At 33.8% G+C, this 15,627-nt stretch overlaps 1 long non-coding RNA gene across 1 annotated transcript in view; it reads right to left on the bottom strand.

Annotated features, from left to right (window-relative positions):
• Positions 1–363, bottom strand: part of LOC141547117 (uncharacterized) — a 151,345-nt gene extending 150,982 nt beyond the window's left edge. Inside the window, exon 1 of the long non-coding RNA XR_012483516.1 lies at positions 131–363. This is a non-coding gene — a long non-coding RNA (uncharacterized LOC141547117). The remainder of the gene's footprint in view (positions 1–130) is intronic.
• Positions 364–15,627: the final 15,264 nt, after the last annotated feature.

Raw genomic sequence — 15,627 nt, 5'->3', positions numbered from 1 at the left:
GGGAGGTAGGAGCTGGTGGGTCATATAATCATAAAGAATATACACTTGACAATAGAACATTAGAGATTTGGTTAGAGATCCTCATTTTGCACATGAGAAAATTGTAGCTCAGAGAACAGAATTGACTTACCTAAGATCACATAGGAAGCATGTGAATCTGTAATCCAACAAGCTCGGGACTTTCTAACTCCAGATCCAATATTCTGTTTGCTCCCCCATGCTGTGCTTAAGGATGTTCCTATGACAGGAAGAGCATTTTCTCTGTTATGCTCAGGGCTAAGTCTTTGAACTTCTGAGTCAAACTCTTGTTCCTTTATTGCCATCATAGGATGCTCCATTTTCAGAGTAGGCTTCATGTGAGAGAATATCTCCTAAGGAAAAAAAAATAGAAGGCATGGTGGAACAATTTCAGAATTGGAAACAATGCACCAAATGAAAAGCAACCATGACAAAATGATCATTTGTAATTTAGAATGTGTCCTGAACTCATAATTCTTGGTATCCCTTCTTCCTTCATGCTTTAACAATAAAAATATGTTTATATATCTTTGAAGTTTTCAAAGCACTTTCTATGCATTAGAGTTTTGAATTCCATGACAACTCTGTGAGGTAAATGACACCAGCATTATTGTCCTTCTTTTAAATAGATGGGAAGTGAGCTTAAATGATTTTTCCAATATCTTCCAGACAATAAATGTTGGAGGATTTTAGCCTATACCTTTCTGATGCCATATCCAGAATATTACCCACACTCACATAATGTATTCTATAATCTCATGTGATTCTTGTCAAGGACTTCCCATAATTCTTCATCAAGGAGATGTCCAACACGGTTGCTTTTCATTCTTTTCCTATCCTATGAGCATGAAGGCAGTGCTTGGTCTGTCCATCTGTCATCTTTCATTCTTGCTACAGAAGTGGACCATTGCCTTTTCCAGGCTACTCATACTTCATGTCTTCCATGCTACTTTGTGAACACAAGCTGTTGTTGATAACATGTGAATGCCAGCTTACACCCACCATGTATCTTTCCTTTGCCTTTTAGGTTATTCAGAAAGCTCTTTTTTCCTACAATTATGATATTCTAGAATCCACAGTGAGAATTTCAGTAAGAAATTCAATAATTGCTCCCCTACAGCAATGAAAATTTAACCTAAGGTACTTTTAATACATGATGTCTGTTCAAAGGCAAAAGAATTGATATGTTATTGGAACAAACCATATCAACATCATTTTAAAGAATGGAGGGAAAACATCTAGTATAACTGCATGTTTATACAATTTAACTGCTCCTTTTGTAGACCAAAGCAGTTACTTAAAAAGTGCAATTAAACCTTTGGTGAAATTTAATTGAGAACATTCATTGCACTCCTTTTCCTAAAAGAATATCCAGTAGCAGACACAGCTGGGTCTATGTCTTTGACTTCCTGCAACAGAGGCAGCAGTCCAGTGATGGGCACTCAATAGAAGAGGAGGAATATTACCAGGAGCAAGCAATTTGGTTTTTGAATCCAATTATTTTGTAATTACATTTTTTGGGAGAAAACATATATTCTCAGGAACAATGATCATGTTCAAAAACTAATTACAAAGCCTCATTCTTTTCAGAATAATTTAAGTTGTGCATTTTATTTATAAACCTATTTCTATAAAGGAGCACCACTGGGGATGTAGCACATTCATTTTGAGTTTTAATAAAGATAAAATATAAAATTTATGTCGATGCTGGTTAGACTTTGGATAGAGAATGTTAGAGTTGGAAGAGATCTTACATCACAGAATATCAGAGGGAATATCAGAATATCAATAATATCATTATAGATGATCTGGATTCTAAAAAAAATCCCCTCATTTTGCAAATGTGACAACTGAGACTGAAATTGGAGAAATGGCTAACATAAAGTCATATAGACAGTGGACCAGCTGAGAAATGAACATAAAACTAGAGATGCAAAAGACTTTTAAGTGTCCCTTTCTGGATACCTTTTATTTTACAGATAAGGCAAGGCTCTAGAAAGGGGGGAGGAAATGTGATGCAGGAGAATATTAAACTTGGACTCAGAAGTCAGGTTGATGACTTCAGGTTCTACTTCTATCATTTACTGTGTGATGATGAGCAAGTAATTTCATCATTTTAGGTGTCAATTTCCCTATGTGCAAAAATGATAAGATTGGTAAAGATAATTATTAATGCTTCTTTTAAGTATATTATTCTAGAACTTTAGTGCCAAGACCTAGAACAGAAGCCCAGTTTCCCAATTCCTCCAATGAGATTTCTATTATTCCATATTGCCTCTATCAAATCCAGTTCTCCTAAAATGTAATATCTATTTCACTAACTTCTTATGTTAACACTAGATACTGAAAAATCAGATGGGGGAAAGAGCATTGATGAAATCTTTTGAGGAACCTGACACAATTTACTCAGTAAAAGTTGGTCTATCATTTCAGAATTACAGACTTTTTTTGCTATCAAGAACAGGCTTGCTTTCTTTATCCACAAGACGTCCTTCAGCACCTCAAGAAAGCTAATACGTTCTCCTCCCTCAAGCCTCTTCTCCATGTTAATAATAATCCCCAATTTCTTTAGCTAATCCTTATCTAACATGATCTTGAGGTCTCCTGCATGCTGGTGACCCTTCTTGCTCCTTGAATCTCCACCTTGTCGATATCTACTTGGAATGTAGCCCCCAAAATTGAGCGTAATATTTCTGCTGTGGTTTATTTGGGGAAGAATATAGATCCCTGTTTCTTCCAGAAAGATGGAATATGTCCTCTCTCACCAACCATGCAATCTTCAAAGACATTTAGCTCTTTGTCAGAGTTTTCAATCAGTAAACTTCATTCCTTGGGGAAGATGTCTCTCATCAATCCCCTAGTAATGAATCAAGCTCCCTTCTCTCTCCAATCCATCCTAAAAATTCAGCTTGTCAAACCATTCAATGCCTTTCCTTAATGAGACGTATTTCCATAAACGGGGCCATCTGCCTCAGTGACAGAGTGATTTTGTCTTCCATGATAAGCACAGTTGGAAGAGAAGCATTTTATCTGACATGGCTAACAATAAGCATTAATAAGAATGGGAACAAAATAATAATATATTCTTTTACATTCTAGAGAAGGATAAATGACTCATTTAAAGTAGCCTGGGGAGAATCCTAAATGGGTTGAAACATTTTCCCCATGTTTTAACAGGAATATCATGTGTGGAACCTGCTGGGTCAATTTGGATTGCCCTCCTGAAAGGCAAAGGAACATAATGGGAGAAGAGCACCACAATGGTTTTCCAATATTAGGTTCTAACCTGGGAAAAACTACCAATTTACTGTCTGACCATATATAAATCATCTAACTTCTTTTAACCTTGATTTCAGCGCCATATCCTAATCATAAAACACACACACACACACACACACACACACACACACACACACGTTTTGTGAAGCACTTTACATTATTGTTAAATTATGGGATGTAGCTCTTATTAATATCCCCATTTTACTGGTGAGAAAATGTAGGCAGAGTGGGATGAAATGTTTCATTCAGAGTTCACAGCTAGATAGTATCTGAGGTTGGATTTGAATTAAGTTCTTCATTCAAAGTCTAGGTGTATACTCCCACTTTCTCTAATAAAGCATCCACAAAGTAGGGACAACAATCCTTACCCTTTTTCCATCTAAACCCAAAAGTTTTGGATGAGGATTAAATAAGTAAAATAAGATACTTGAATTGATTGTTCTATAGAACTCTTTCAATGGAAAGGATTCTTATCTGTAATCCCTAAAGGACTATATTCATTAATAGGAACATCTAAAAGGAAGAGAAACATGTTAATGGGATCTTTTTAGCCACAGTATTAAGGGAATTTAGAGATCATCTAGTTCAAGTTTCTCATTATGCAAGGAAGAAAACCAAGGTTCAGGGAAAGGATTTAACTTCCAAGCTTATATACATAGAAAGCAGCAGAATAAGACTTGAACATCTGACATGTGATTAAGTGATTAAGATATTTCTGCTCTAACACTTCTGTCACAAAGCTATTCCTGACTTGGTGTTCCATGTCAAATCTAGAAGGCTCTAGCTCATCCATTACCATCCCCACCATCCCCATTAAAGATTTTTGTTAGCTCTTACTGTAAAAGAGTAATTCTTTGGTTAATCTGAAGTGAAAATTATCCATTTTACATTCCCTAGTGCTTTTGCCATCTACAAGGCAGGCCTCAGTGATAAATAAGCACCTATATCTATATCTATGTATGCAGACATTTCTAGAAGAGAGAATATTAGCAAAGAAGACATTTAGAACTAATGAATTCTAAGATACAGAGGATAAACTGGTATAATATTTTTCAAAAACACTCCACATCTTTGCTCTGTTGTTTATAGTGGTGATTGTCTAAGGCATATATTATGCTCCTGTCTCACCCTCTCCCTCAGAATCCTCAATTTCTTTGGGATTCAACATCTTTGACACAAAATCTTTCTTGATCATTCCAATGAGTCTTTCAGTAAAAAAAAATGAAATAAAATTTTAAAAACTTGCATTTATTTTGTGTATTTTTTATATAATCTCATCTCTGCTGATAAAATACAAGACTCTTTGAAAAGATGCATTTTTCTCTTCCTCCTCCTTCTTCTTTCTTTTCCTAATATCTGTATTCCAGCTCAATGCTTGATACAATAGCACAATGTTTATTAATTGCTTATGAATATCATTTGGTTTTTATTTCTCTTTGTGTCATTAATTAGTTGTACAACTTTGAAAAAAAAGTTTAAATTTTTGGTGTGTGTGTGTGTGTGTGTGTTAGTATGTGCAGCATGATGATTTTTGACTAGATTTCTAAGGTTTCTTCCAGATTTTACCTTTTATGATGTTTTTAGTATCTTAATGTGAGGGAATTAAGTTGTATTTCTCATGTGCTTCACTACAGCTGAAATGTGCTGGGCACAGATAAGACAATCAAAACTACACAAATGTACTGGGGAAGTGAGGGAGGAGTATGTATTCAAAGCCACTGGTTCAGGTTAGTTTGTTCAACCTCTGATTTCTTTGCTTTCCTGATTAGATATTAAACAACAATGATTGGAACAGGATTATTAAAAACAGCTTTTAATTATAATAGTATTGACCACAGCCAAAGACAATATATTTTTGCCTCTAATTATTTCTGCTTCTTTTTCATTTACTGGGGTTATTTCTTCTTTTGATGAAAGTTGTCTCTGTTTTCAACAACCTCTACAATAATAACTCATCCCCTAATGATATCAAATTAGGTCCCAACTTTAAGAGTTGAGACTTAAAGGGTAAGGTGAGCTCCAACATCTTCTACTATATGTCAGTCCCTTTTCTTAATATCTTCCTTTCTTCTAGAGACATTGTCATTCTGGCTTCCAGTCAACTAGGCTCCAAATGCTGATACCACTGAGACCATCTGGCTCTTCTTATTCTGTTTATCTACCACATGCTCTCATTCACAATTCTGAGCTTTCTTATCTGAAAATCATAGAATTTTAGGGAGTGCTATCTAGCCAAACAACTTCATTTTACAGATTGGGAAAAGTGTTGCCCAGGTTGGGGTAGAGACTGACCAAATGATGGCAAGTAGCAGAGCCTTCCAAGACAGATTCTATTTAATCATGAGACATTCTTTGTAAAGGGCTAGAACTGAGCAAATGAATTTGGATAATGGAACATGTGAGACTAATTGCCAATTGGACAGTTCCCTATTAACTTGTTTGAAGGTTGACCCTCCCCAGCTATTCTGTGCTGACTTGATTGGTGGGACAAAGAGGGGGAAGTGACGTGTGTGGGAGGAGTAGGAGGAGGAGGAAGAGGAAATTGAGATGCTCACACTCAGTCTCTCGTGGCATTTGAGGAAGGAATATGTGTGTGAGATTGCTAGACCTAATCCCCTGACCTTGACCCTAAAAGATCAAGAGTAAAGACATTTAGTGATCCTGACTCTGGCTGATTTCTGGGAAGACAGAGTTCCAGCAATTCTTAGCTGATCACCATCCCCTCTTAAAATGTATATGTGGAGAGAGAACAAAAGCTGATGAAATAACTTTGAAAGGAGCCCAGCAAACTCCTGTTGGAAAGTTGCAAAAAGTTGGCACACCTACGCAGAAGTAAGAACAGCATGGTAGATATAACTGGCATTATTTCAGCATGGAGCTTCCATGATTTCATGAGTAGATACTGGTGCTATAAACCAAAGGAGGAAACAAAGATAAAAGTAGCCTGAGGAGTTTTTTGCTTTCCTTCTGAACAGCAGGGAATAATAACAAGATAGTTGAGTCTCAAAACATTTTCTTCTTTTTTTCACCCTTCAGAGAAAAATGGTGACAACATATATACTAAATTTTTATGTATAAAAATAGAACACAGTGATTATCCTCACTTTGATAGCTGAACATCTGTCAAATACAAATTTAAGGTCTTTCAAAATCTGCTTGAATCTGATCTTCCTTTTCAAACTTATCTCCCACTATGCCCTTTCATGAACTTTTCAACTCAGCCAGATACTTGATAAGCACAGTATAAAGAAATAATACTACGGGATAGTTGTAAAGAGCTTAAAGGCATTATTTCACTTGGCCAAGAACAAAGTTCTGTGAGTTGGATGGTACTCTCATTTTATTGATTAAAAGTCTGAGATGCAAAGAAATCAAAGACCTTGTTCAGGTTCAGATAACTAGTTATGTATCTAAGGAAGAATAACAAGTGGTGTATTTTTTTTTTTCCTTAACTGATTCTAAATTCAGAACTCTTTCCCATTGCATCCCATCACTTCTCTATATAGTGAATCTGCAAAGATCAACCTCACCAGTTGTTAGAAGACCTGCATTTAAGTCCAATTTTTGAAGCTTTTAAATTATGTGATATTATTTAAGGCAGGAAATGTCTCAGAGATCCAATTTGCTCATCTGAGAAATAGCGATAATAAAGCTTTTGTTACTTTACAGATGTGTTGAAGAATAGATCATATGATCTGTGTAAAATAAACAATAAATATGTTATTATTATGTATATCTTTAATATCCACATATTTCCTACCATCATACCTTTGTTCATATCATTGGCCTTTACTTCTCTCTCCTATTTACCCAATTTTTTAAAGAATGAAATCAATGATTTCTTCCTCTTTTTTCATTTTTATATTGATTTTTATTGTATTTAATTGAAATTTAAAATTTTAACACATCTAATGATTTTTGTCTTTGAATGCTTCAATAAATCAGTTTTTCGCTTCTATAGCTGGGATGAAAGTATTTTCCTGTTTTTACGGACAGTTTGGTTTCAAAGTACAAAGTTAGAGGATTATGTTAGTGAGTCAAAATTGTTTGTTTCCTTACATTACCACTAATAGGGTCAAAGCAGTTTATACCTCTGAAACTTCAATACTTTCATATTCTATATTTCTTTTTTTTAAATTTTCCTGACCTTCACTTTTTTTATTAAATCCTTTTATTTACAAAATATTTGCATGAGTAATTTTTCAACACTGATCCTTGCAAAGCCTTCTGTTGCAAATTATTCCCTTCTTCTCCCCACCCCTAGATAGCAGGTAGTGCAATACATGTTAAATATATTAATATATGTATTAAATCCAATATATGTATACATATTTATACAGTTATCTTGCTGCACAAGAAAAATTGGATCAAGAAGGGAAAAAAACTGGGAAAGAAAATAAAATATGAGCAAACAACAACAGAAAGAGTGAAAATGCTATATTGTGATCCACACTCAGTTCCCACAGTCCTCTCTCTGGATGTGGATGGCTCTCTTCATCACTGAACAATTGAATTGGTTTGAATCTCTCATTGTTGAAGGGAGCCACGCTCATCAGAATTGATCATTGCATGGTCTTGTTATTGCCATGTATAGTGATCTCCTGGTTCTGCTCATTTCACTCAGCATCAGTTCATGTAAGTCTCTCCAGGCCTCTCTATATTTATCCTGCTGGTCATTTCTTACAGAACAATAATATTCTATAACATTAATATATCATAATTTACTCAGCCATTTTCCAATTGATGGGCATTTATTCACTTTCCTGTTCCTAGGCACTACAAAAAAGGGCTGCCACAAACATTTTTGCACAAACGGGTCTCTTTCCCTCCTTTAAGATCTCTTTGGGATATAAACCCAGTGGACACTCTGCTGGATCAAAGGGTATGCACAATATGAAAGGCCTTTTGTCATACTTCCAAACTGTTCTCCAAAATGGTTGTACCACTTTACAATTCTACCAACAATGTATCAGTGTCCCAGTTTTCCACATCCCCTTCAACATTCATCATTATCTTTTCCTGTCATCTTAGCCAATCTGAGAGGTGTGTAGTTGGTATCTCAGAGTTATCTTAATTTGCATTTCTTTGATCAATAGTGATTTGGAGCACTTTCTCATATGACTATAAAGAGTTACAATTTCTTCATCTGAAAATTATCTGTTCATATCCTTTGACCATTTATCAAATGGGAAATGGCTTGAATTCTTATAAATTTGAGTCAATTCTCTATATATTTTAGAAATGAGGCCTTTAGCAGGATCTTTTAATGTAAAAAAATCTTTGAGTGTAAAAAAAAATTATTGCTTCCCTTCTAATCTTGCCTGCATTAGTTTTATTTGTACAAAAAACTTTTAAACTTAATATGATCAAAATTATCAGTTCTGTGATCAATAATGATCTCTAGTTCTTCTTTGTTTACAAATTCCTTTCTCCTCCACAGATCTGAGAGGTAAACTATTCTATGTTCTTCCAATTTGTTTATAATATCAGTCTTTATGTCTAGATCATGAACCCATTTCGATCTTATCTTGGTACATACAATGTTAGGTGTGTGTCAGTGCCTACTTTCTACCATAATAGTTTCCAATTTTCCCAGCAGTTTTTTTCAAATAGTGAATTATTTTCCCAAAAGCTGGGGTCTTTGGATTTGTCAAACACTATATTGCTAGAGTTATTGACTATTTTGTTCTGTGAACTTAACCTATTCCACTGATCGACTACTCTTTTTCTTAGCCAATACCCAATGATTTTGACGACTACTGTTTTAAATCTGGTACAGCTAGGCTACTTGCATTCGCTTTTTTTTTCTTCATTAATTCCCTTGAAATTTTTGAGCTTTTGTTCTTCCAGATGAATTTTGTTGTTATTTTTTCTAGGTCAGTAAAATAATTTCTTGGGAGTTTGTTTGTTATAGCACTAAATAAATAAGATTAATTTATGGAGTATTGTCATTTTTTTTATTATATTCACTCATCCTATCCATGAGCACTAGATATTTTTCCAATTGTTTAGATCTGACTTTATTTGTGTGGAAAGTGTTTTGTCGTTTTTCTCGTATAGTTCCTGACTTTTCCTTGGCAGATAGATTCTCAAATATTTTAAACTATTGACAGTTATCTTAAATAGAATTTCTCTTTGTGTCTCTTGCTTTTGGATTTTGTTAGTGATGTTAAAAATGCTGATGATTTCTGTGGATTTATTTTGTATCCAGCAACTTTGCTAAAGTTGTGGATTATTTCTAATAGTTCTTTTAGTTGATTCTCTAGGGTCAATTATTTCTTTCTTCAGGAAGTGTCCTTTACTCATATTAGTTGCTTGGGTCACTGTTCTTTATTTTTCCATCCTCATTTCACTACCAGCTCTTGATGGTTTTGGAGGTGAGTACATGGCAAAGGCATCTCCATGTATTTAGGATTAAGGCATCATTTCCACTATCCATGATCATGGCCTGTCCCTTCCTTTCTAAATATTCTCAAACAAGAGAAATCCTAACATCATTTAATAGAGCAACAATAATTGAGACAGCTTACCTGCAAACCTGCAACCTGCAAACAAAATAATATAATATTTACAAGACTATGGCATTCCAGGCCATAAGCAAATGCATCAAGACATCAGTATCCAGGGAAAGAAAGATAAAGGTAATTATTTTCTACTAACTTGTTTTGGTTACTAATTATAACAAGGATGACCAATATGGTTGAAGAAAGCCTTGAATCCAGGAATGTGGGGTAGAATTAAACTAATCAATATCAGGGCAAAACAGTCTCAGGGAAGAGAATGTCATTGCCTTCTGTATCATGACTTAAAACAAAGAGATGATATATCCTTGGACAGCGATGTGGAACACCCAACACATCTTGGCAAAACATTGGTGCCTAAAGTCTGGCAAATCAAATCAAGATTTCGAATTGAACTTCAACTGAAAATGCTAGGGAGAAAGAAGAAATTTCTAAGAAAAACCTTAAAAATATTGTACCACAGAGAAAAAGTACAAAGCATGAAGATGGATAGTAGAACAAAATAACAATATTCAGTGAAAGAAAATATCAAATAACAGAGCCAGAAATATTTTTAAAAATAAAAATGCAAAACACACACAACTCTGTGCTCTGATTTCTGGAAAGATGTGTATGATTCAAAGAGACAAACTTGAACCTGACTCTCCCTGAGATTTGATACATTGGAAGTAATAGTGTGAATATGACACTGTAAGAGTCTCTACTATCAAAAGAAAAAGAATTCATGGAAGTGTGTGGAATAGAGATGTATATTAGGAAAGAATAGTTATGTTGTAGTTAATAGTTATAAATATTTAATAGTTATAAATGTTTTATTAAACATTAATTAAATAAATTAAATTATTAAAAAGTTAATAAATAGTTTAATAGTTAATAAAAATAGTTAATAGTTATAAATCATAGTTATGGAATCCAAGGTAGAACATGTAGATAATATGAATAAGTATAAATAATTGAGGTGAGGTAGAAAGAAATGTTATTGCTGTGAAGCATATTACAGATCACCTAGAAAGAAGTAAACCATTATATGAGTTCTTTTACAAAGAAATAATAAATCTAGCAACTAGAGATATGCTAAAACTTCAAAAATTAGAACAGTTAGTTGAGTTTATAACTGTCCTGAATGATAGTTTTGCTTCAAAAGGTACAAGTAGCGAAGGCAATTCCTACGTCCCATCTAACTTTGACCAATAAGCAGGAACTTTTTGCTGTAATATTAATGATAGGAAACTTAATGGCAGTGATCCATCATAGAATTTAGAATTTAAAAATCTAGTAGAGCTTGACATGCCCCTTTGGCTTTTAGAGAATAAATTTGAAAGGATTCAGAGAAAAGACATGTAGAATCCAATTGTTTAATAGGCAACAGGGGGAGTCAGACTAAAATGATTGACATACATATTTGAATGGAATTCTGAGGATACAAACAGAAATTCTTCCATAGAGGAACATGGTGAGAATCTTAAGGAGATAATGTTGGTTCACAGAAACGCATTGGCTAACTCGGATTTTAAGACAAGTGAATTTTCCCATAGACATTAAAATGAATAATGTAATGAACACAAACTCAAAATGATCTGAGGTTGACTTTGAACAGTAAGATTTTGTTTTTGGTGGAAGTTGGTGGATAGGCAATGAGTAACCTTTGTGAGAAAGATACAGATTAAAGAAATAACCAGATAACTGATCAAAATTTTTCTGATTATCATGAATAATTAATGATAAAGAGGCTAAAATGCTTTACCCTGCAACTCATTTTTTTCTTTTGTAAGATTTTTCATGGAGAATAGTCTTTTGAATCTGACAGAGTAGAACTAAAAATGCTTAGTAAAGACTAGAAAATCAAATAGCAAGATAAGATAGTAAGAAAAAACTAAATAATTCAAGTCATTAAACTAAACACACTATACCACAAACCAAAATATCTATTACAAGTTTCCCAAAGAAATAGTAGATGTGATGCTTAAGCTGCCATTAGTATTCTCAGAGACTGTGGAAAAAGTTAATGATGAAACATAACTCTGAAAGACCGATGATGATGTTGTTGTTCTTTGTTCTTCATTCTCGAAGAGCACTATGACATCAGGGAGGGGATGCCATGACATGCAAATGAATAGAACTGAGGTGAAAGAGGGCTGTGTAAAGTCACCTGCCTCATTTTCCTCTCCAGAATCATCTGGGACCAGTGGCTGGATATAGATCAGGAAGACTATTGATGGCCCTGGGTGATAAGGGAAAACTTTGGCCTTTTTAAGCTATTTTTTTTTTCAAACAAGTCTCAGTTTGATTAAAGCTACTTCCCCTCAGTAATTAAGTCTATGTAGCAATTGAGGTAAAGAATCTTCTCTTCTATCTAGTCCAAAATAAGGGAGGGAAAAATCTATATAAATAAATTAATCTGGGAAGGGAAGACCCTAGAATTTCTGACCAAATCACAAATGGTTGCTACTTACATTCAATTTGAGGCAATCAGGACCCAAATGATGATGAAGAACACTTCTCATCTTGAAGTAGAATTGTAATGTTATAGATGCAGAATGAAATATATTTTTCAGACAGGATCAATGTGTTTTCCTTGACTATAAATATTTCACATAAAGGAACACTTTCATCTTGTTTTTTTGAGAGGAAGTGAGGGGAGGGGGAATCATGTAATAAAAAAAAAATTGGGTAGAGAGATAAGATGAGAAGAGAATCAATGACATATTTTAAAAATACAAAGAAGAACATGGGAGAGATTTGAGAAGAGGGCATAAGGAAGAAGAGAGGTGTTGCAACCACCATTTTCTGAATTCTAATCTCTACTTTTAAAATAATTGATTCCTTGTTTCATCTACATATATAAAAGTCCTTCCTCATTATTTAAACATGCTTATTGATGTTTGTCAATTTCAATATAGTAAGAGGTATTTTTAATTCTGACCAATATACTATAGAATTGGAGAAGGACAAAATTTTCATTTTTAAAAAGAGTTTTTAGTCTAATATAAGGTAAGTTCCTAGAAATTTTCTAGAGCACATTAACTTGCGTAACCTCTCAGGGAAGCAGTGATGACTAAAAACAGTATGTTTTTTAACAAGAAAAGTGTGTCAGATGAAGAGTGTGTCATTGTCTAATTTTTTATAATATGTATACAACAAATACTATTGCTGATATTTCATAGAATATTAAGATTTTAGCAAGGTGTTTGTCAATGTACTGGACTATGTTTTAAGCAATATGGGCTAATGATAGTTATTAAGGTAAACTTTGAAATTATTGAATGATCAAACTTTAAAAAGTAGATATCAATTATTCAATATTAACTCCAGGGGAAGTCTCCACTACAGTGTCCCAGGGATTTAATCCTGACCACTGTTGTTGAACAATTTCTTTGTGACTTGAAACATGTGACATATTTATCAAATCTACTAATCCTACAATGCTAGAAGGAACTGCTAACATGGTATCTAAGAGTCACAATCCCAATAATAGGCTAGAATGATGGGTTAAAGCAAATAACATAAAATATAAAGTTCTATGCATAAATTAAAAACTACAAAGAGTATAGTTTGAGAAAGAAATTATTAATAAAACAATATCTGTGGGGGGAAAAGTTATTTTGTGTTTGTTTGCTTTTATGGACAATACACACAAGTGTTAATCTATAGTAAAGGGGGAAGTTTAAAAAAAGGAAGGTAATTATTCTAGTTTAATCTACCCTATTAATCTGGAGAACTATATTCATTTCAGGGAACATCATTTTACAATCTTTGTCTCTAGATAAATTGTGTGCATGTGTGTGTATGTGTGTGTGTGTGTGTGTGTGTGTGTGTGTGTGTGTGTGTGTGTGTGTGTAAAGACAGAGAGGGGGAAGGGAGAGAGAGGAAGATATTAAGAGATCAATTATGCTGATACATATTATGGTGAGGCAATTAGAGACAGTTGTAAAATCATGCAGATGAATTAAATATGTGTAGTCTAAATATGAAACAACATAGGAAGAACACACTAATTATCTACAAGTAGTTAAAGGACTCTCATGGCTCTCATTTCAAAGATAGACTACATTTGTTTGGCTTGGCCCACTAAGACAGAAATAGGAAAAATAGGTAGAGGTTAGAGAGAAAAGGCTTGAGACTTCAGGTAATCAAATTTTCCTAAAAATTAAAGTTATCCAAAAATGGAATGATGTTTGAAGTAAATTCCATTTCTGTATTGACTAGGATCTCTGAGCATTGGGGCTAACAGGTCATGGTCTGAGATCAGATCCATTCTTATATCTTCAACAATTTTAATGATATTAATGGGAGTAAAAACTACATGTTCACTTACTGCAATATGCATTTTATATTCTTAGGAAGAATATTTTAGTGGGAAGAAAAATTGACTTCACATGAAAGAACAACTTGGACTCGAGCCCTGGACCTGTGATCCTCTGTAATTTGTGTGTGTGTGGGGAGCAAGTTGACATTTCCATGATCTTTGATTTCTTATTTATAAAATAAGTATGTTTCACCAGATGTCCTCTAAGGTCTATTCCAACTTGAGATCCTTTGACCCATCTTTCTGATGGAATATCACAGGATCATTCTGCAAATACAAAGTGCTATAAATTTATCAATTATTATTATTTCTTTTGTTTTCATCCTTTCATTCTTACTGATCTTTAGAAAGTAAGATATTTTATTTCATTTGGTAGGAGATCCAGTTGTTGGGAAATTTGTTTTTTGATAAATTGAAATCTATTTTTCTATAATTTTCAGATAACTGTCATTAACACCCATATGGCAAGGTTTTGTGTCACGTCATCTTCATTAAGTAGCACACTTCACTTTATGTGATTTAATTTTGCATTTGAATTCTTTTATTTCCACATGATACAACAAGATCACTATTTTTACATGCACTGCCTTCTAGTAAAATCATGTCTTGGTGCTACAGTTGATTATTTGAACCCAAATAGATGCTTTTATTATCATCATTAAATTTAACATATGTTTTGGGTTACAGTTACAATTATTTAGATGAACGAATTGGCTAGTTGGCAGCATTTTCAAGGAGTAAAGGTCTGGTCTGAAAATGCGTAGTTAACTATGATTTTTTTTCAGCTAAAGTTTCAGACAGAGAAATTTCTATGTTGAGAAAAGTAAAGCACCTAATTGTCTAGTAAATGTGATGAAGAAACACTCTAGAAGATGCAGTATACTATAATGGAAAGACTGGGGAGTTTGAGTCAGAGAACGTGGTTGCATAATGTTGAAGCTCAGTTTCCTTATCTGTGAAAGGGGGAAATCATGGTACTTTACTACACCTATATCACAGAGTTGGGGAGAAAATACCTCATCAAATTTAAAGAGCTATGTGAATATGAGTCTTTATTCATTTGAAAATCATCCACCAGTTTCTTGCTTAAGGGGGGGAAAAAAGGACCATTGTTTTAGTACTAAACCCAAAGGAAAACATGTTGAATAGATTAATGTCAAAAGAGGACTAGGCAAATTCTTTCATTAAAACTCATAAATTCTGTGACTTCTGAGCTGCAAACTCATGGGAGATGATCAAATCAATGAAGGAGTAGAGTAAAAATGCTCAGAAATTTAAATTACATCACTATAATATAAAATATAAGAAAGTGGAAAGAAATGAAAACTAACAGAAAATCTAGGTCCATATTAGAGTTGTATTTCCAGCAGCTTACTTGCATAAATGTCCTTCTATCTAATTGACAAATGCCTTTGGAAAGGGGATTCATATCAGAATTATAGAATCTTAGAATTTAATCTGTTTCACAGACATCATCTACCTAAATTCTCTAAATCAATTCAT

The sequence above is a fragment of the Sminthopsis crassicaudata genome, chromosome 6, assembly GCF_048593235.1.
Source record: "Sminthopsis crassicaudata isolate SCR6 chromosome 6, ASM4859323v1, whole genome shotgun sequence".
NCBI classification, from domain to species: domain Eukaryota; kingdom Metazoa; phylum Chordata; class Mammalia; order Dasyuromorphia; family Dasyuridae; genus Sminthopsis; species Sminthopsis crassicaudata.
Note: the sequence above shows the minus strand (reverse complement) of the source record. Positions and strands in the feature narration are given on the sequence as shown.